The following is a 23,945-nucleotide window of genomic DNA, read 5'->3' on the forward strand; positions in this document are numbered from 1 at the left end:
GTCAGACAGATTTCTTTCAACTCCTTGTAGCCTGATAGACTATGTCTATACTGCTAAGGGGAAGGGAGACAGTGGTTCCCTTACCACTAGGGAATTATTACAACAAGCTAAAACTATCTCAGTCAAGACTAAATCAGAAGAGTTCTGAGCATCCTGAGGACTGTCAAGTCAGTATAAACACTATTGCCTTTTATTAGAAATGGAAATATGCTATTTACCAAGATGCAATTTCATTTGTAAATGTACTTGAAACTGCCAGTGATTTAACCAACTATGTGTTTCAAAAGCTTGATAAAGAAAGTAGGTTCAATTTGATGAAAGTTTGATCTTGAGAATTTGTCTAGTCAGGTATTAATTTACTTATTTTGTAGTTCTAAATATTTGGAGAAAGGTAGTTATAAACTGAATTACTGAACAAAAATCTGGCACAAATGCAAAACATTAATTTTTATTTTCTATATCTAAAAGGTACTTTTAGGTCTATTTCAGACTAATGCAGAACTTGAAGGTTTATTTGGAAGCACTGGGCAAAAAGAAACATGAACAAGACCTTCAGTCAAGTATTTTAAGTGCTACCAGAAAATACCAAAGGATTAATCTCAATAGCAGAAATATAGTATCTCATGTGTAAGCATATTATAGTGTCCTCTGTCATGTGTGACTGCAGCACATTGCTTTCATGGTGAAAGTGTCAGAGAAATATAGAAATTTCATATTTGAATGAAAACATCTTTGAAATTCCTCAAAGGGAAAACTGAAATCATCCTGCAGAGATCTCCATGAAGCAGTTCCAGACACCCTACAGAAGATAGGAGCTTTAAAGAAGTCTAAGTGCCACATTACTCTTTTATCTGGAGTTACTATATGATATATCAGATGAAAAGTCACTGCAGTTCCTCAGGAAGTAGTGGCCTACGAGTTCAATGTTGAGAGATTAAATTAGTCATAGGAAGCATAAGACTGGTAAATGTTCTAAAAATTGATGCAAATAGCCAAAAAGTAGCACGTAAAACAATGTGGTTGTAAAAGATGGTGTTGTGCTTAGAAATACTCTTCATTATGATTTCATATGTCAGTATTGTGAAAGATATTACGAAGACTGGTAGATTTAGAATGACACTATTTCCAAGATAAGGTCTTTCCACGATAAACCTTTATAGTGACATGTAGTACACATACAAAAAAAAAAAAAAAATCCTAAACCCACTTATATCTCTTAATAGACACTTTAATTTAAAGGTAAACTTTCAAAATTTAAGCTTTCAAATGTAATTTTTTTCATGAAGTTTAACAGCTTAACAGTTCAATATCAAAATCGTACAAGCTGTAAATACATAAGCATTTCCTTAGCATTTATTAAAGACTACTGTATCAGAGAATCTAATTTTTTTCTTCAGATGGATCTCTAGGTAATGCAACTTGTGTAATTTGTATACAGATGTGCTTATGTGTCCAACTGTCTATGCGTCCCTCTTCAGTGAAGTCTGAACCCAAAAGTCTGTTTTCACCCATATTTGATAGAATAGTAGGGGTTTCAAAGATAAATAGGAAAAAAAGTTCTTCAGGAGAGAGGAGATACTGAACGTGCTCTCTACAATCACAGCTTATGGAAAGGCTGCATGTTGAGGTAAATTCCTACTCAATAACTGAGAATCATGGGATGGGGAGGGAGAGAGAAGAGAAGGACAAGGGGAAGAGAGAGGGGAAAGAGAAGATGGAGGAAGAGAAAGTTGAAGAGAGGAATGGGGAGAGGGAGAGGGAGAGGGAGAAAGGAAGGTGGAGAGAGAGAAAAGAGGGAAGATGGGAAGGAGACCTGATTGTAGCTCAGTAAATGTGATGTTCACCATAATCAGCAGAAGGCCATAGGCATTCTATTTATGTGACCCTGCTGGGTGTCAGGGCTTCTCTGAGCTTGTTTCATCTGTCAGGTAGTCACTGCATTGAACACACGGTAGTGTTTTCTGTCAGCCGAGGCTGGGGGAACCTGCTGTCCAACTTTCAAGCTTCATCTGGGATACCACGAGTAAGAGGCAGACAGTGCTTAGAAAAAAAAATAAAGATGGCAATGAACAGAGCACAGCACTGGGGAGCCAGTGACACCCCCCCACACACACCACCGCCACCAGCAGTGATCTCCTCACAGCTACAACTCTTTGTGCCACTACTTATTGTGACACCTACCACCTCTCTACTTGAAGAAGTGGGGTTCTGTCAACCTTAGGACTCAGAGGGACACCGGAGAGGTGAGCATAACACCAGAGAAAAGGGGTAGATAAAACTTAGTTTTCTTGTATAACAAATTTAAGAGCGTTATTACCCAAACCTCTTAACCATTTGCTGTACTGTGGTTGCAAGACTTTGTAACATTATAAATTTGTCAGTCTGGGAAAATGCTTTGATCAGTGCTCCAGATGCATAGGGCACTTCTTTTTGTTAGTTACAGAGTTTATGTACCTACTTGTTAAAGCAATACTACAAAATAAAATAATTTTAAAAAACAGGATTCCATTGAGTGCTTTATCAATACAGTATACTCATTATTTCCTGAAACACTGTACATGGAAATTTTTTCTATGCATCAGAATAGAGAGATTATCTCAAAAATAAATTTTTAAAAATGCATCATTTCTGGGGGAAAAAAAGACAAAAAGAGGAAAAAAGAAAAAAGGGGGGGGGGGAGAAATACCTGTATAGATTAAGAATAAAATTAGGAAAATACCAGGTCCATATTTAACTGTATTTAGATTGACCAAGCTGTTATAGGCTCTGGGAAAAACAAAAACAAACATAAAAAAAGCCACATTGGTTTCTTTTAGCTTCTGTTTGATTTTCTTCCTCTCATTTCTCATCCTTCTGTTGAGGCCACCTTTTTCAACTGCATCTTTTCTTTTCCACATTTCTACAACCATCCAGTTCCACTATCAATCCCTAGTAGCAATTACTAAATGAGCTGCACTTCCAGAGGGACTGACAGACAGCAGTTCCTTAGCAGGGCTTTTGTTGTTGTTGTTTTTTCTATCCATATTGATACAGCTTTTTTTTTTTCTTTTTTTCCTCTCCTCCTCAACCCCCACCCCCCAAAGCATTTTCATGCATGGACAGTCCACAATACAGACTGGAACTTGTAGAAGCACCTTAAAGCAAACAGTAGCCGTCACTGTTATGCAGGGCAGGTAACTGGAATACTAAGTAGTGTCCTTCTATATACAGTGACTCTCAGGCCTTTCTCAGTGCTGCATAATTCCATTTTCTGAAAAAGTTTTAATTCATAATTTAATGCTATCAGTGGAGGAAATACACTGATGTGATTTCAAGAAAAGGATAAAGAAAGACAGACTATGCTTATGGGTAAAACTATATCGAGATTTAAAAAAAATATATTCTGCCATTAAAATATTAGATTGCAAACTAGAACGTAGAATTACTAAAATATTACTTGACAAGTGATAAATTTATGCTGTTCATTGATCACAAACCACTTCCATCACAATGTAGGATGAAGGACACAAATCACAGAATTATTAACTGATATGTTTCCATGCAATCAAATGCTTTAAACTATCCGGAAGCACATATTAAAAAATACCTGACTTCTAAAGCCAGTTGTTCTGATTCTCATTTCCTTCAGGAGAATAGAGAGGAAGAAGGCCCAACTAATGGCAGATATGCTTCCACAGTCTCCCTACCTATGAAATCAAGCACATGCAGGCATAGACAGACAGGCATAGACAGGCAGACCTATTCTGGTTTTTCTACCTAAGTAACATGAGCATGAATGTGTCAGTCCATAGCATCACTGTCATGGAACAGTGAGGCATACCTGTACTTGCTGAAAGTGTTGCAGAAAGTACTGCTACAGCTTTTATACTCAGATAAACCTGGAAGCTGAGAAGTATATTTGCAAATACAATGGACTTTTTCTTCCAATAAACCATTCTTAGTCCTTCAAAGAGCAATACAGACTTAAGTAAAATTCTCATTATTATTGCCATTAAGTGCTATTTTGCACCACAATTCACATGACAAATAATTAAGTGCTAATATCATAAACAAATTAACTTTTCCCCATCTCTCTCATATATCTGTATTTATGAATTAAAGGTTTAAAAGGGCAGTAAATACAACATCCGGAATACCTTTTCCCTTTGAATAGTCTATCAGAACAGAGAAATAACCTAGTCTGATATAGCCAAGAAAGTAAAGCTACTCAGTCCTTCCTAATTACACTACAGAACAATTTTTCCTTATCATGGGAAATGAAAGTTTTAGTTTAGTTTCATTCACGTTCTTATTTATTTATTATTGCTACTGTCTTCTTGGTATAGGATCCTCAATCCACTCATTCTATTGCAGAAAATTTCCTTAGAACTTTCATTTACATAAAAAGAAATAAAAATAACTTTTTATCCAATATCTTTTACTGCATTATCTGTCATGGGTTCCTTTTGTTTCCTCATTTGCTTGGATTTTTTTTTCCCCAAGGTTTCTTCATTATACCTGAACCATGTCCTTGTTTCCAATGTCTGCTATGTAACTCTAATGTCCCTCAGAACAGTAGGACAGGCCTGGGAGTCTGATGTTGTATTTACTGCATGAGCAACTTAATTAAGTGGGGCTTTAGAAATATCATCAGTGCTTTGTTGCTACTATTGCACTTGGGCATGTATCACATTGTTCTGACAAACGTGTTGGGAGAATTGCTTTGTAGTTTGTCTTGTTTCTGGAATGCTACTGGCTAAGGACCCTGGAACAAATTGTTTCTATTGCACAACTGGGGATAATGCTCTCAGTTCCAAAAATGAGCACAAAAGAGTCAGGATAAGGACCAATGTTCTTTCAAGGCAGTACACAATCTGAATCAGAATTAGACCTACTTCACTTTCACTGATATCTTGTATGCCTGCCATGAGAGATTACATTTCTTTTTCCCCTGTACTTTAATAATAGATAAAACCCAGGATAACATTCCTTCTTCCACTCCTCTTTATATGTAGAACTAGGGAAGGCAGGAAAATAGAGAAGAAAGTACTTTATTATGCATGTTATGAAAGCTGGACCAGCATTTTCTATTCTATTCAATTGCCTTGCACTCTGTGTGGTATATTCATTTGCATCACATATGTGTAAAGGAAGCCAGTTGGGCTTGACTCTCCATCAGTTTTCAGCAAATGTAATTATTTGTGCCTTTAAGAAGTAAGTATAAGTTGAATGTGAACGAAGATTAAAAAGACATTTTCACAATTACTGTCCTTAGATAATGTGAACAGTCCACAGTACTAGGAGGATCAAAGTGGCAGAGCACTAGGGAAGGAAGGCTAAAGCTAGTGTTCAGATATCACTTAAATTCCATAAGAACAGAATGCTATAATAATTATGTGGGAAAATTTGTGGATATTGGAAACAAGGATGAACCAAAACCATGGGGTTCCTAGCACTGTAAACCCACAACTGCTATCAATATAGGTAGAAGTAAAAGTTTTCACAAAGTAGAGTTTAAACTAGATGTTGCTACATTCAGAACCAATTTTGTGCAGTTCATATCTCTTCATATATAATTAAATAGTTTGGAAAATCTACTTAAAATTTCTGGTCTAAAGTCTCTTCATGTATTTTCTGGTTCTTTACATGCTATTGTTCCTGTTGGAATACTAGACTCATAGAATCACAGAATGACAGAGTGGTTTGTGTTGGAAGGGTCCTTCAGAGATCATCTAGTCCAACCACCCTGCCATAAGCAGGGACAGCTTTCACTAGATCAGATTGCTCCAAGTCCCATCCAACCTGACCTTGAACACTTCCAATGATGGGGCATCCACAACTTCTCTGGGCAACCTGTTCCAGTACCTCACCACCCTCACAGTGAAGAATTTCTTTCTTACATCCTATCTTATATACATCGGGCTGGCGACCAGTCACTAGCGGGGTTCCGCAGGGATCCTTCTTGGGGCCAGTGCTCTTCAATATCTTCATAAATGACTTGGATGCAGGACTTGAAGGTTTGTTGTCAAAGTTTGCTGATGACACAAAATTGGGAGGAGCCCTTGACATTCTCAAGGGCAAAGAGGCCCTGAAGAGAGATCTGAGCAAATTAGAGAGCTGGGCAATCACCAACCATTTGAAGTTTAACAAGGGCAAGTGCCAGATTTTACACCTGGGACATGGCAACCCTGGATGTACATATAGACTGGGGAATGAGAGGCTGGAGAGCAGCCCTGCGGAGAGGGATCTGGGGGTTCTGGTCGACGGCAACTTGAACATGAGCCAACAGTGTGCCTTGGCAGCCGGGAGGGCTAACCGTGTCCTGGGGCGCATCAAGCACTGTATTGCCAGCTGATCAAGGGAGGTCATTGTCCCGCTCTACTCTGCACTGGTGCAGCCTCATCTTGAGTACTGTGTGCAGTTCTGGGCCCCTCAGTATAAAAAGGATACGAAGCTACTGGAGAGTGTCCAGAGGAGAGCCACAAAGATGGTGAAGAGTTTAGAGGGGAAGCTGTACGAGGAGCAGCTGAAGTCACTTGGTCTGTTCAGCCTGGAGAAGAGGAGACTGAGGGGAGACCCCATCATGGTCTACAGGTTCCTCACAAGGGAAGGAGTAGGGGCAGGTACTGATCTCTTCTCCCTGATGACCAATGATAGAATCCAAGAGAAGAGCAGGAAGATATGCCAGGGGAGGTTTAGGTTGGACATTAGGAAAATGTTCTTCACCCAGAGGGTGGTGGAGCACTGGAACAAGCTCCCCCGGGAGGCAGTCACAGCACCAATCCTGACAACATTCAAGAAGCAATTGGACAACACCCTAAGACATACGGTATGATTTTTGGGGTTGTCCTATGCAGGGACAGGAGTTGGACTCAATGATCCTTGTGGGTCCCTTCCAGCTCAGGACATTCTATGATTCTATGATTCTAATCTAAACCTACTTTCAGTTTAAAACCATTGGCCTTTGTCCTGTCACTACAGGCCTTGGTAAAAAGTCTCTCCGAATCTTTCCTATAAGCCCTTATGTCTTTTTTTTTTTTTTTTCCTTGTGTTTCTAAGTAAGCATCCCCTCAGTTTCTGCCTACCAGCTTCTTACAAATATAAGATAGCCTCACACAATTATCCATATACTCACATAATTATCCGTATATTCCTTTGAATAACACTTATGTTGGTAAATGTATGTGGAAGGAGTGTCTGCTCCTTTAAGAGTGTTTGGGAAACAACCTTTTCAATGCAAAAAGGGATAATAAGTAAAGCAGGAAGCCATAAACAAGAACATACAGAGCACAAACCTCACTGACAAGTGATAGGAGGGGCCATAGGAGAACCAAACCTGGTCAGTCACACTAATTGGTATAGAGTATGTGAGATTGTGAAAATGTTTATTTCATTAAGATTGTCTGATCAAGAACATTATCAAATGGTTTGCTAGGGAAAATGGGGAAGCCATAAACATAATGTTCATTGACACAAACCTTGCAGACAAACATAATGGAGACAAAGACATGAAACAAACCTGGCTAGTCATAGTAGCTGATAGGCCATGAAGAAACTGTAGGCAAACCAAGACTTTGCAGCTGATAAAGATGCAAACCCGAGGGTCCGGGACATTGGGGCTGGGAGTGTGTGGATGAGTGAGACTGTGCCAGCTGGTGCAAGGGAGGGGGATAAGGGAAGAACAAAGCAGGAACAAACAGAAAGAGGTAGAAAAAGGGCTGGTTGGGTGCAAAACAAGGCCAGTCAGTATGCTTGTCTGTTGAGCCCTGCGGCTGGTCACCACAGTCTGTCCTGTTTTATTAAATCCTTTCTTGACAACCTCTCTGCATAATCTTACTTTCTACTCCATGTATGCCAGTGCTACGAGGACTCAGTGCCTGCTACTGGGGGGACCGGTGTGAGGGGACTGGGTTCAGTCAGCTACTGGAGCCAGTGGGGTCCTTAACCTCCAGTCACTGGGACAGAAATGGTGTGTGTCCCAAAAAACAGCTACTAGGGCGGACCAGGGTGAGTGAGGGGCTCAGTGCTGGAGCATGACCATGGATCACAGCCTGTGTGCCAGGTGCTGGCTGCTGCAGGCGAGTGTCTATACGTGCCCCAAACCAGGTGTGCATAGGATGTGCATGTGGATTCTCTGGCAAACTCCAAGCTGGACCTGCTGGTGAGCTGGGGACCTGTGGGGCGGGTAAGGGGGGCTGGGATCCAGGCAGGGGTGCCAGGTGGCCAAAGGGGCCGGGTCAGTGCTTGGGGGATCCACAAATGTGTGTGTGTTTGTGAACCTGGAGAGTGTGATGTGTGCGCTGCACCAGTGAACTTCTGCCTCTGTCAGCCCAAGAGGAGGAGGGGACATGGCTGTCTGTGCCTGTGTCTGGTGTGAGTTCTGAATGTGGGTGCTGCTGGAGGCAGAGCCTTGTCTGAGGCTGTCTGTGTGGCCACAGCTGTGGCCGTGTCCATGTCCTCTGTGTGTGTCTGTGTGTCTGCCTGTGTGTCTGGGATACAAGCTCAGTCTCAGTACTGCAGCAGCTTCACTAGTGCAAAGAGGAAAGTGGCAGCCATGTCCTTCAACCTGGGCAGAAACCCTGGGTCCTGGGGAACCAGGCTGGGTTGCAGCAGCCAGGCAGGAGGGTCCTGGGCAGGGGCAGCTGGAGGAGGTGGCTACTCCTACCTTCTCTTAACAATGTAGAATTATAGAATCATAGAATCATTTAGGTTGGAAAGGACCTTTAACATCTGCAACTTGAGGCCATTTCCTCTTATCCTGTTGCTTGTTACTTCGCAGAAGAGACCGACACCCACCTCGCTACAACCTCCTTTCAGGTAATTGTAGAGACCAATAAGGTCTCCCCTCAGCCTCATTTTTTCCATGCTAAACAACCCCAATTCCCTCAGCTGCTCCTCATAAGACTTGTGCTCCAGACCCTTCACCAGCTTTGTTGACCTTCTTTGAACATGCTCCAGCAACTCAATATCTTTCTTGTAGTGAGGGGCCAAAACTGAACACGGTATTCGAGGTGAGTCCTGCTGGCCACACTATTTCTGATACAAGCCAGGATGCTCTTGGCCTTCTTGGCCACCTGAGCACGCTGCTGGCTCATATTCAGCTGGCTGTCGACCAACACCCCCAAGTCCTCTTCTGCCAGGCAGCTCTCCAGCCACTCTTCCCCAAGTGTTGCATGGGATTGTTGTGACCCATGTGCAGGACATGGCACTTAGCCTTGTTGAAACTCATATCACTGGCCTCGGCCCATCGATCCAACCTATCCAGATCCCTCTGTAGAGCCTTTCTACCTTCAGGCAGATCAACACTTCCACCCAACTTGGTGTTTTCTGCAAACTTACTGAGGGTGCACTCAATCCCCTCATCCAGATCATCAATGAAGATATTGAACAGGACCGGCCCCAATACTGAGCCCTGGGGAACACCACTTGTGACTGGCTGCCAACTGGATTTAACTCCATTCACCACAACTCTTTGGACCCAGCAATCCAGCCAGTTTTTTACCCAGCGAAGAGTACTCCTGTCCAAGCCATGAGCAGTCAGTTTCTCCAGGAGAATGCTGTGGGAAACAGTGTCAAAGGCTTTACTAAAGTCCAGGTAGACAACATCCACAGCCTTCCCCTCATCCACTAAGCGGGTCACCTTGTCGTAGACAGAGATGAGATTAGTCAAGCAGGACCTGCCTTTCATAAACTCATGCTGACTAGGCCCGAATCCCCTGGTTGTACCTTACATGCTGTGTGATGGCAGTCGAGATGATCAGCTCCATAACCTTCCGTGGCACCAAGGTCAGGCTGACAGGCCTGTAGTTTCCCGGATCCTCCTTCCAACCCTTCTTGTAGATGGGTATCACATTTGCTAACCTCCAGTCAACTGGGACCTCCCTGGTTAGCCAGGACTGCTGATAAATGATGGAAAGTGACTTGTGAGCACTTCTGCCAGCTGGGTGGCATCCCATCCAGCCCCATAGACTTGTGTGTTGCTAAGTGGTGTAGCAGGTCACTAACCATTTCCCCTTGGATTCTGGGAGCTTCATTCTCCTCCCTGTCCCTGTCTTCCAGCTCAGGGAGCTGGGTATCCCCAAGAACAACTGGTCTCACTATTAAAGAGGCAAAGAAGGCATTAAGTACCTCAGCCTTTTCCTCGTCCTTTGTCATTATGTTTCCCACTGCATCCAAGAAAGGATGGAGATTCTCCTTAGCCCTCCTTTTGTTGCTAATGTATTTATAGAAACATTTTTTTTATTATCCTTCACAGCAGTAGCCAGATTAAGTTCTAGCTGGGCTTTGGCCCTTCTAATTTTCTCTCTGCATAACTTCATGACATCCTTGTAGTCCTCCTGAGTTGCCTGCCCCATCTTCCAAAGGTCATAAACTCTTTGGCTCCTTGCTGGGAGCCAATCAAATCTGAGTTGGTTCTGGCACTAGTATTTCTTACCATAAGGACAAAATTTTATGACTAAATAAATAAATACTGGTCCAAACCCCTCTTTTAAATTAAAACACCATTTGTTCTTTCTCTCAGAAGGCTTAGTTTAGTGATACAAATGTTAGACCCAAAAAAAAGTATTCCTAAGTCAAAAGACACTCCACTTTTCACAGTGACCAGAAAGTCATATTTATGCATGTTTGTGACTGATGCAAAAATCATAAGCAACCCATGGTGCAGTGATCTGATCCCAGGTTCTCTTCCTTCCATAACCTTGTTTTCATTAGCAAACTAAAGAGTTAGACTCTTCTGTCCTCAGTTTTCTCCCCAATTTCTTCCAACCAATGCTTCAACCTCAACAGAAGAGACAGAGAAATATTTTCTCAAGATTGCTAGTGAACTTACATTTAGGACAAGTGCCTGAGGAACAAGACCTGCAATCAGCTTCAAGGTAAAGCTGCTGAGGAGGGCTCCAAACCTTTCCCACATTGTGAGAAACTGCTAAGATCACTACAAAAAGTAGTACTTAGTTAGGAGACTAACTACAAGAAGATGACTGTTTTCTCCTCTGTATAGATCCTACCTTTCTTCCCATCTTGATGATCTGCACTCTGTAAAGATGCCATTATTTTTCTGTTGACTGTGGAGAAAGCTTAGATGAGATTGCTGAACATATAATTTTTAGATGGTGAAAATCTGATGGGTAATGACAAGAATCTAACCCTAATGTTCTCAGTCTTTAGTAGTTAAAGGTAACTGCTCTGTGGTTCAGTAAATATAGTTTCCTATGTTTGATAGCTCCCTAGGATCTATAGAAAAGGCTAAAAACCTTGTATAATCACGTGTCATTTTTCCAATGTCTCAATAATCAGGTAAATATACAATAGTCTTATTACTATAGAGTAACTTAAACTCTATCTCAGTTAGCATTTTTGTTACCAAGTGTGTTACCAGACAAAAAGTTAATAATTGAAATCTATTTTTTGTATGTCTTGAAGATCACCATGTCACACTGATGTTTCAATACATAATAAGTATGTTGCATCCGTTCTTTGATAGTAGCCGTTATTCCTTAAAGCATAACATTTTATTTAAGGTTAACTAGCACTAGACTATCTTTCAAAATCACTCTTAAGGGCGGGGGTCGTGTTTAGGGAACTTGGGGCCCATGCAAATTAGTTTTCCTTAATGAATTCTGCAATTGTTTCCCTGAAAGGACTGGATATTCTACAGCCTGTCTATTGCCATAACAGCGATACAACCATAGCTATATCCGCAGAACCCATGTGTACAGGAACAGTATGCCAAAAAGGACTTTTTTTTTATTAGCAAATTTGCACAATTTCCCCATGTAATATTAGTTAAACCAACAAAATATCTGGTTTTAACAGCTCAGATATTTTGCTCTAAAATGTCTATACTGGCAAAATTATACAGTGAGTCCAGGTCTGATTTTATTATTTAGATTATGGTAGAGATATTTTCTATCAAAATCATGATATAAAATGTTAAAATATTAAATTTTAAGTCATGTAATGTTAAAGGATGATATTTTTTCCTTTCCCTCATTAGGTCTTTTAATTGTAGAAGCATCCGCAATGTCCTTGAGAATAGCTTCATTCTGTCCATGACTTGGATTTATTTCATGTAACTTACACTGCCTACACTGCACAAGTCTCTGAGCTGGTATCTCTGGAATCCTTTTGTACTTATTAAAGGGAAATAGCCATGCATTCAATGCAATACCTTTTACTTGTTTTAGATTTCTGATTAGGTCTGCACTTGAAGAGTACCTATTTCTCTTCATTGACTATGATGGGAGACTAACTCAGATAGAGCTATACTTGTATTTTATCATATGAAGTACATACTTTGTAGCAAATATTATATCCACCTATTCTGTATTCAAAATGTCAGCTCTGTAGAGAACGGACAATTGTCTCAATATGTGTTTGTACCATGTGAAAACCAGTAAAGTCTTGATCCATGGCAAATGTTTTTAGGCACCACGGATAATAATAATAGAGTGATAAGTAGTCCTAATATTAAAATGAACAGGTATGGAAAAGTGTTCTCTTCTGTAATATATACTGGGATGCAGGATCCAGGAAAAATAAGCCTACATAAATTATGTTAATAAGCTGTCTGAAATTCTCATTGAGATGACTGGATAAGGTTGTTATACGAATTTATAGAAATGGATGAATGATACGCTATAAAAAAACGTGTAGAGCAATTCTGTTGGTCATGGGGCTGAAAAAAACTTGTTAGGATTTTCTGTCAAAGACTCTGGTGTTTCTGTAACACTATTTCTGTATTTTATTAAGAGACTGTATTCTATGTCAACAAGCCTATGGGGCATTTCTGTGAATAAACACATTGTAAAAAGAAGTGAATTTTTTCAAACTGTGTCATTGCTTTGTCTTTCAGACTTGATCAGCATTTCAGCTTTATATTTGGCCAAAAGCATGAAAATAATTCTTCCAAATTGGAGAATTATACCCTTTTAAGCAATTCTAGGTAACTATTTTCCTGGATTTCTTATGACCTGAGTGGACATGTCAGAGCCTCATGCTTCTCTGAAGCACAAAAGCAGAAAATTTTTAGCTGATAATATTTTGTTTCACACCATATAAACAAAATAAACCTATTTTTCATTATTAAGTACTTCTATTAATTTCACAGGTACTATCATAACAATAGATTAAAATATTGCAGTATCAGCACTTAAAAAGTTATGATTATATAAAAAAAATTGAAGTTGATTCCACAATATTAATGGTCATTTTGCAAAGGCAATACTTTCCATTTCTTTTTCCACTTTGAAATATGATTCTTTATTTTTTACCCAAATAGTCATTAAGATTTACTAGAAGATGTAACCTCTTTTAATTGTGGTGTTAACTTTACAAGGGCAACTTCACCTTGGTACACCTCCTGATTTGTGAACCCTGAACATTTTTGATCTCTTACCCATAATGTAGTGCTAATGGTACTGTAGGGTATTTTGAAGCATCAGTTGTTACAACACACTGCAGCAATTACTAAAATTATGTGCTTTTTTTTCTTTTTTCTTCCTCTTTTCTTTTTTTTCTTTTAAGCTATCTGGACAGATCTCATGGATGTATTCAAACATGCATCTGAGAATGTTTGCAAAGCTTTTATGGTGTGCTTTAAGCAGCTACACATTTTTGGTTTTGAGAGAGCTTTGCCCTGGAGGATAAATCCTTCAGAGATAAGAAGAAAGGGAAAACAAGGACTATGGGAAAAAAAAAAGTTTTGCAAATGCGGAGAATGATTAGTACAAAGGAAGGAGGAGGAGACATCTGTTGATTAAATGATTTTTAGAGATAATTAAGTGCATTCATCCAGAAATAACAAACATTACACATCGTTTGCAGGCATACATGGCTTTCTTGAAAACAAGAGAGAATTAAACAGAGCCTACAAAATAATCAGCAGCTTGAGGCCAGTCAAAAACTGTCACTGGGATGACCTTCCAGATTTTGTACAAGCCTTTATGAAGCAGTAGTAGCAACCAGGTGCTAAGTGATAAATTAGAAGTGTCTAAATATAGATGTAGGAAGCTGAAATGAGGCAATCCTTTTCAAAAAGTATTGTTCAACTTTTCATTTCTCAAGTAATCAATTAATATTCACAATTAATTCTACATAATTCCATTTATTTCTGTCATTTTCACCTCAAAAAACTCACATCTGTTTTTGAAAACAGGTTAGAGAAGCTGAGAAGCTTATGATACTTTATCTAATATGGCAGATGTATGAAGAAGAATTCAAGGACAAGATGTGTTCCAGTTGAGAAGAGTGATGTTCTGTGAACTACAGAGTTAGGGCTACTATATACCTTAAAGAACAAAGAATAAACAGAAATCTATGACAGTCTGAATGTTTTTGCCACCTTCATCATTTTACATAGAATATTTGTGGTTAGTGTTATGTTTGATAACCCTTCATACCGTGACTTCACTTAAATAATCAAAAATTGTTAGTTCTTCTTTTAAGGGAAAGGACTTATGGTCGGAGTGGTCTTCAGGAGATCGTGTTTCAGAGTTTGTACTTGGAAAGGACTTACTTCCAAGAGATCTGACATTGGCAAGCATTTGAAATAGTTACAGTTATAATCAAGTTTCATCATGTAGAAAAGCCATACAAGAAGAATTTTTCACCTACACTTTTCATTCCAGTCCCTCTGTACACATATTTATGCTCATGGAAGTCTTTGACACAGGGCTCTGTTTTCTGTTAGAATCACAGAATCATAGAATCATTAAGGTTGGAAAGGACCTTTGAGATATTCAAGTCCAACAGTTAACCTAACACTGCCAAGTCCAACACTAAACCATGTCCCTAAGCACCACATCCACACGTCTTTTAAATACCTTCAGGGACGGGGACTCAACCACTTCCCCAGGCAGCCTATTCCAGTGCCTGACTACCCTTTCAGGGAAGAAATTCTTCCTAATATCCAATCTAAACCTTCCCTGACACAACTTGAATCTGTTTCCTCTTGTCCTATCACTTGTTACTTGGCAGAAGAGACTAACCCCCACCTCACTACAACCTCCTTTCAGGTAGTTGTAGAGAGCAATAAGTTCTCCCGTCAGCCTCCTTTTCTCCAGGCTAAACAACCCCAATTCCCTCAGACAGTCCTCATAAGACTTGTGCTCCAGAACCTTCACCAACTTCGTTGCCCTTCTTTGGACACGCTCCAGCACCTCAATGTCCTTCTTGTAGTGAGGGGCCCAAAACAGAACACAGTATTTGAGGTGCAGCCTCACCAGTGCAGAATACAGGGGGATGATCACTTCGCTAGTCCTGCTGGCCACACTATTTCTGATACAAGCCAGGAAGCCACTGGCCGCCTTGGCTATCTGGAACACTGCTGGCTCATATTCAGCCAGCTGTTGACAAACACCCCCCCAAGTCCTTTTCTGCCAGGCAGCTCTCCAGCCACTCTTCCCCAAGCCTATATTATTGCATGGGGTTGTTGTGACCCAAGTGCAGGACCCAACACTTAGCCTTGTTGAACCTCATAGAACAGGCCTCAGCGCATCAATTCAGCCTGTCCAGATTGCTCTGCAGAACCTTTCTACCCTCCAGCAGGTCAATACTCCTGCCCAACTTGGTGTTGTTTGCAAATTTACTGAGGGTACACTCGATCCCCCCATCCAGATCATTGATAAAGATATTAAACAAAACTGGTCCCAGTACTGGGCCCCATAAACTCTCCTTTTTTCCCCAAGTTGCAGCCAACGCTCTCTGTTCAGCCAGGCTAGTCTTCTTCCTCACTGGCTTGTCTTTCAGCACATGGGGACTACCTGCTCCTGCACCTTTAGGATCTCCTTCTTGAAGAATGTCCAGCCTTCCTGGACTCCTTTGCCCTTCAGGACTGCCTCCCAAGGGACTCTCTCAACCAGGCTTCTAAACAAGCCAAAGTCTGCCTTTCTAAAGTCCAGGGTAGTGGGTTTGCTGACCCCCCTCCTTATTTCTCCAAGAATCAAAAAATCTATCATTTCGTGATTGCTATGCCCAAGACATTCTCCAACCATCACATCACCCAGAAGTTCTTCTCTGTTTGTAAACAAGAGGTCCACTGGGGCACCTTCCCTAGTTGGCTCCCTCAGCAGCTGTGTCAGGAAGTGATCTTCCACACACTCCAGGAACCTCCTACACTGTTTCCTCTCTGCTGTATTGTATTTCCAGCAGATATATGGTAAGTTGAAGTCCCCCACAAGAACAAGGGCTAGCTATCATGAGACTTCTCCCAGATGCTTATAGAATATTTTGTCTGTTTCTTCATCCTAGTTGGGTGGTCTATAACAGACTCCCACCAGGATATTTGCCTTGTTGGCCTTCCCCTTGATTCTTACCCATAAACACTCAATTCTATTGTCATCATTAAGCTCTAGACAGTCAAAATACTCCCTAACATACAGGGCTACCCCACCGCCTCTCCTTCCTTGCCTGTCCCTTCTGAAGAGTTTATAGCCATTCATTGCAGCACTCCAGTTGTGTGAGTCATCCCATCATGTTTCTCTGTTGGTAACTATGTCATAGTTTTCTTGCTGCACAATGACTTCCAGCTCCTCCTGTTTGTTGCCCGTGCTGCGTGCATTGATGTAAATGCACTTCAGTTGGGCTATTGATCCTGCCACCTTTTTGGGGGAAGACGACTCAATTCCTATGTGACCATTCTCAGGTGCTTCCGTGGTTTCTAACACATCCATAGCCCTTGCGTCTTTGCTGCCACATGGCTGTCTATCCTCTGCCTCCACTGAGATGGCAGACTGAAGGACCTCACTAGCACACCGTCTCTCAAATATTGGCATGCTACCCCCAGGCTTATCTCTAGTAAGCCTGGTTTTATCCCTTTCCCCATTCAAATCTAGTTTAAAGCTCTTTCAATGAGCCCTGCTAACTCCTGTGCAAAGATCCTTTCCCCCTTTTGAGACAGACGTACCCCGTCTGTCACCAGCAGGCCTGGTGTCATGTAAATTGACCCATGATCAAAAAAAATCTTGCTGGAGACACCAGGCTTAGAGCCAAGTATTGATCTGCTGTGTTGTTGTAGGCCACACAGAGAGTGGCTATGCCAGAGAACCAACCCATGCCAGTATCAGTTGCCCCTATACACAAGAAAAAATGCACAAGAAAATCAGCTCATTTAGTAAGGGGTGATAGAAAACCAGGGCCATCATGAGAACAGGAGGAGGAAGAGGCAGAACTCATAAATGAGATGGTAACCATTCAATCCCTGTCCCTGAGTGACCTGCAAGATATACAACAAGAAATCAGTCATCGTCCAGGAGAGCACATTGTTACCTGGTTGCTCCGATGCTGGGATAACGGGGACGTAGCCTGGAATTAGAGGGTAAGGAAGCCAAGCAGCTGGGATTCCTTTCTAGGGAAGGGGGCATTGACAAAGTGATTGGAAAAGGGGCACAAGCCCTCAGCCTCTTGGAGGCAACTCCTGTCAGGCATGAAGGAAAGGTATCCCTTCAAGGAAGATGTTATATATCACCCAGGCAAGTGGACCACCATGGAGAGAGGTATCCAGTACCTGAAGGAATTAGCCATATTGGAGGTGATTTATAGTGATCTGGACAAACAGTATTTATCCAAAGATCCAGATGAAGTCCAGTGCACGAGACCCATGTGGTGGAAGTTTGTACAGAGCGCACCAGCATTGGATGCAAACTCATTGGCAGTAATGACCTGGAAAGATGAAGAGGAACAGCCAGAACTGGCTGGCCAACTATGACAATACGAAGAAAGTGTCTCTTCCTCCCTATGGGCCTGCATCTTCGCTGTGGAAAGCCTGTCACGGGAGTTCCAGCAACTCAAAGAGGATATGTCCTACTCCTCACCTGTACAGACCAGTATCTCAGTCATTAGGAATAAGTGTCCCTCAGTGCAAGAGAGAAGATATAGTAGGTACACACCACGGGCCACCTTATGGTTTTATTTGCGTGATCACAGAGAGGACATGAGGAAGTGGGGTGGAAAATCGACCTCAGCCCTTGAGGTACGGGTACGTGAGTTGCAAGGAAAAATAATTACAAAAGGTGGTTCTTCCAGGAAAATTGCTACTCCAGTTTCCAGTGGGCAGTTCCCCAGACAGAGTAGAAGGCCTGATCTTACTCCTGATTTTAATGAAGGAACTCCTGACTTGTATGTACAAGAAGTGAGTAGCAAATACTATGACCAGAACTAGAGGGGCCCTGCCTCCAGCCAGGTGGAGGAAAGGGACAATTGGGTTTACTGGACTGTGTGGATTCGATGGCCTGGCACATCAGACCTATGGGAGTATAAGGTTCTAGTGGACACTGGTGCACAGTGTACCCTAATGCCATCAAGCTAGACAGGGGCAGAACCCATCTGTATTTCTGGCGTGACAGGGGGATCCCAACAGCTAACTGTACTGGAGGCCAAAGTGAGCCTAACCGGGAATGAATGGCAAAAGCACCCCATTGTGACTGGCCCAGAGGCTCCGTCCTTGGCATAGACTACCTCAGGAGAGGGTATTTCAAGGACCCAAAAAGGTACTAGTGGGCTTTTCATATAGCTGGCTTGGAGATGGAGGAAATTAAACAGCTCTCCACCTTGCCCAGTCTTTCGGAGGACCCTTCTGTTGTAGAGTTGCTGAGGGTCAAAGAATAACAGGTGCCGATCACTACCACAACAGTGCACCGGCAGCACTATTGCACCAACCAAGACTCCTTGATGCCTATCCATAAGCTGATTCATCGGCTGGAGAGCCAAGGAGTGATCAGCAAGACTCGCTCACCTTTTAAGAGTCCTATATGGTCAGTGCTGAAGTCTAATGGAGAGTGGAGACTAACAGTAGATTATCGGGGCCTGAATGAAGTCACATCACCGCTGAGTGCTGCCATGCCAGACATGCTAGAACTTCAATATGAACTGGAGTCAAAAGCAGCCAAATGGTATGCCGCAATCAATATCGCTAATGCGTTTTTCTCAATCCCTTTGGCAGCAGAGTGCAGGCCACAGTTTGCTTTCACTTGGAGGGGAACACCTGGAATCTACTGCCCCAGGAGAGCAAACACAGCCCCACCACTTGCCATGGACTTATCCAGACTGCATTGGAACAGGGTGGGGCTCCAGAACACCTGTAATATATTGATGACATCATCGTGTGGGGCCATACAGCAGAAGTTGCTTTTGAGAAAGGGAAGAAAATAGTCCAAATCCCTCTTGAGGCCGGCTTTGCCATAAAAGAAAGTAAGGTCGAGGCACCTGCACAGGAGATCCAGTTTTTAGGTATAAAATGGCAAGATGGACATTGTCAGATCCCAATGGATGTAATCAATAAAATAACAGCCATGTCTCCACCAACCAGCAAAAAGGAAACACAAGTTTTCTTGGACGTTGTGGGGTTTTGGAGAATGCATATTCCAAATTACAGTCTGATTGTAAGCTCTCTCTGTCAAGTGACCCACCAGAAGAATGATTTCAAATGGGGCCCTGAGCAACGACAAGCCTTTGAATAAATTAAACAGGAGAGAGTTCATGCAGTTGCCCTTAGGCCAGTCCGGGCAGGGCAAGATGTAAAAAATGTGCTCTACACCACAGCCGGGGAGAATGGTCCTACCTGGAGCCTCTGGCAGAGAGCACCAGGGGAGACTCGAGGTCGACCCCTAGGGTTTTGGAGTGACGGATACAGAGGATCGAAGGCCTGATATACTCCAACTGAAAAAGAGATATTGGCAGCATATGAAGGGGTTCAAGCTGCTTCGGAAGTGGTTGGTACCGAAACACAGCTCCTCCTGGCATCCCAACTGCCAGTGCTGGGCTGGATGTTCAAAGGGAGGATCCCCTCTACACATCATGCAACTGATGCTACATGGAGTAAGTGGGTCACACTAATCACACAGTGGGCTCAAATAGGAAACCCCAGTCACCCAGGAATCTTGGAAGTGATCGTGGACTGGCCAGAAGGGAAAGATTTTGGGATAACACCAGAGGAGGTGATGCATGCTGAGGAGGCCCCACTGTATCATAAACTGCCAGAAAATGAGAAGCAATATGCCCTGTTCACTGATGGGTCCTACCATCTTGTGGGAAAGCATTGGAGGTGGAAAGCTGCTGTATGGAGTCCTATATGACAAGTCACAGAAACTGCAGAAGGAGAAGGTGTATCGAGTCAGTTTTCAGAGGTCAAAGCCATCCAGCTGGGTTTAGATGTTGCTGAATGAGAAAAGCGGCCAATGCTCTATCTCTATACTGACCCATGGATAGTGGCAAATGCCCTTTGGGGGTGGTTACAGCAATGAAAGCAGAGCAACTGGCAACACAGAGGCAAACCCATCCAGGCTGCCACATTGTGGCAAGACATTGCTGCCCAGACAGAGAACCTGGTTGTAAAAGTACGTCACATAGATGCTCACATATCCAAGTGTCGGGCCACTGAAGAACATCAAAACAACCAGCAGGTGGATGAGGCTGCTAAGATTGAAGTGGCTCCAGTGGATTTGGACTGGCAACATAAGGGTGAATTCTTTCTAGCTCAGTGGGCCCATGACACCTCAGGCCATCAGAAAGAGATGCAACATATAGATGGGGTTGTGATTGAGGGGTGGGCTTGACCATGGACACTATTGCACAGGTTATCCATGAATGTGAAAAATGTGCTGCAATCAAGAAAGCCTCTCTGGTATGGAGGACGATGGCTGAAATATAAATATGGGGAGTCCTGGGAGACTGATTTTATCACACTCCCACAAACATGCCAAGGCAAGTGCCATGTGCTTATAATGGTGGAAGAAACCACTGGATGGCTGGAAACATATCCCGTGCCCCACGCCACCACCCAGAACACTTATCCTGGGCCTTGAAAAGCAAGTCCTACGGCAACATGGCACCCCAGAAAAGGCTGAGTCAGATGACAGGACTCATTTCCGAAACAACCTCATAGACACCTGGGTCAAAGAGCATGGCATTGAGTGGGTATATCACATCCCCTATCATGCACCAGCCTCTAGGAAAATTGAATGATACAATGGACCATTAAAGACTACACTGAGAGCCATGCGTGGTGGGACATTCAAACATTGGGAAGTGGTGGTGACTAATTGGAATGTATTGGAAACTGTAAGACCTGGGCATGACGTAGATGGTATGGAATAAGGGGTGGATACTGTCTTGGTTTCAGCTGGGATAGAGTTAATTTTCTTCCTAGTAGCTGGTATAGTGCTGTGTTTTGGATTTAGGATGAGAATAATGTTGATAACACGCTGATGTTTTGGTTGTTGCTAAGTCGTGCTTACACTAGTCAAGGACTTTTCAGCTTCCCCTGCCCTGCCAGTGAGAAGCTGGGATGGGGCACAGCCAGGACAGCTGACCCAGACTGGCCAAAGGGCTATTCCATACCATATGACGTCATGCTCGGTACATAAACTGGGGGAGTTGGCCGGGGGACAGCAATCGCTGCTCACGGGCATCAGTCGGCATGTGGTGAACAATTATATCATGTATCACTTGCTTTGTATATTATTATTGTATTATTTTTATTTTATTATCATTATTATTATTACTACTACTACTATTACTACTATTCTATTTTATTTTACTTCAGTTATTAAACTGTTCTTATCCCAGCCCACGAATTTTCTCCCTTTTACCCTTCCAATTCTCTCCCCCATCCCACTGGAGGGGCGGGAAGTGAGTGAGCAGCTGTGTGGTGCTTAGGTGCCAGCTGTGGTTAAACCATGACAGTCCACAATAGTTATTCCATAGTTTTTATTCTCCTCTTCTGTTGTGTAGGGTACCTTTATTTGTTTTTTTAACAAAGGCAAAACTCTTCTCCTCTGTTTCAGAGAGGTGAATTTATTTGCTCTTTGATTGAATATAACCACATTTTGTATGGTGTATTCTATCAGTAACATACTGTAATATGAGCCAGGTGTGGCCATTTTCCTAATTTTCTTTATAGATTATGTGTTGATACCTGTCAATACATATCAATATACGTCATGTATTAATACACTTGCAGCTCAGGCAAATGGTTACATATTTACTAAATCAATATTTGTGCATGTTTACTTACCTCAGTTAATGAAACACCACTGTATATTGAACACAGACCTTCTAATTTAGGTACACAATTTAAACACTACTGCAGCAAAATTTTAGGTGTCTACAAGAAGAGGAGTGATCAAATTCCCTATAGAGGCAGTGAAGATGTGAATTCTAGTTTCTGCGTAAGAACTGGTAAGAAATGCTAGGTATACACACCATGTTCACCTACCTGACTCAGTTTTTCTTTTTACCTTCAGCAGATAAGGCTTAATCAAGTATGGAATTTTCTTTCTAATAGAAAAAACAAAACAAAAGTTGAAAATAGCATCTGAGCCTACCATGGTTTTTGTAATTTCTCTACAGATAGTCTCATCCCTACATGTGAGCCCTAACTGTTGTATAAGATTAGTTTGCATTTCTTCTAGCTCCATTACACTCTCATCCTTAACTGCATAGTGATGTAGCCTCACCCGTAACTGCACAGTGATGTAGCCTCAAAAAATGTAAGATCTCCTACTGAGGATACTCCACAGATTGGTTGTCACAGCAGTGTCCTAGGAGATACAAGTTCAAAGCCTTTCCATCTGACAGGGTCAAAAAAACAAGCTTACAAATTCCTACTTCATACTTAAGCTACATCACAGCTATCAAATGAGCCATGATGTTTATACACAAACTTGACAGTGGCAAATCACATTTATGTTTTGATGTTTCTCAGTGGACTTGGATTGTGCATATGAGTCACATCTGAGTTCCAGCCTGAAAAGAAGTACCTGTTCCCTCAAAACAGGCATTTCTGAGCAGGCACGACAAATTAACTGTCATTGGCAAGTGAGCATTCAGGCTAAGAAGAGTAAGTAATGAATTTCAGGGTAAAGAAGTCCTAGAAAGTAGTCAGACTGAGATGCTGTGTGGCACTAAAGAGGGTTATAGGTGACTAAATTCCAATTAATGGAGATTTTTGTCTATTGAACTCCATGACATGAACAATCTTGTCCTCTTATTTGTAATCTCAAGACAATCCAAGCACCCTATTTTCCTTACTTGATACAGCCTTAACATATACTTGGTTTTGGCTTCATTCTTCCTCCATCTTTAGTATTTATCTCATGAAATCAAGAGATTAGAAGTGCTTTCTTTTTAAATAGTCATTTTTTTCCTGCCTTTCTTGTCTGTACAGATTTATCTTATACAGCTTATACAACTTATACAGCTTTTTCCCACAACAATTATAGTCTAATACATTTGATCTCAGGCTCAGAAATTTCTGGTCTTCACACCAACTTTGACTGCTTTAATTTTATTGTATTGTTTTCCTACTACATATACATATTTCTGTGGTCCTTTCCATTTCTATCTTTGGTGTGCACATCTTTGAGCGATAGCCAGGGGACTATCATGGAGCCTCTTTTGCTGTCTCTTAGCAAATCTGTGAATACTTGCATGATTTTAATCTCTGCTTATCTTAAATCAAGTCAACTCAATTCCCCAACCACTTCTGTTGTTTCATTCTTTTCAATTCATCAATGTATTTCTGGTAAAGATGTGGCCAGAAGTGAATGCAGACTTGAATCTTATCACTATATATTTAAAGTAGCTGTGTGAGATAGGTTTTGAATCAATGAACAAATACTTCACAATGAGACATTGGTCAAGCTGACATATTAAGAAGGTTGCATTATCTCCTGAAAAATTTGCATTTGCCTACAAAATGAGAGGGATATATCTTAGAGTTAAGTACAGAACTTCCTGAACAGAAATAGATATTTCAGACTTGATGTCTTCTAATGCCTGTAACCTACAGAAGTTGAGGGAGGACCTCAGCCGTAAACTCCAAGCAGTTTCCAAAAAATGAAGCCATAGATTTTAAAAATTAGTAACCAAAAAATACAGGAAAGGAATACAAGAAAGAGGAGAAAATCACTAGAAATTACATGAGTACTGCTATAGTAGCACTTCAATTTCTGACATGCTTGGGAACC

Source organism: Platalea leucorodia (assembly GCF_965183815.1).
Source record: "Platalea leucorodia genome assembly, chromosome: 2".
NCBI lineage: Eukaryota > Metazoa > Chordata > Aves > Pelecaniformes > Threskiornithidae > Platalea > Platalea leucorodia.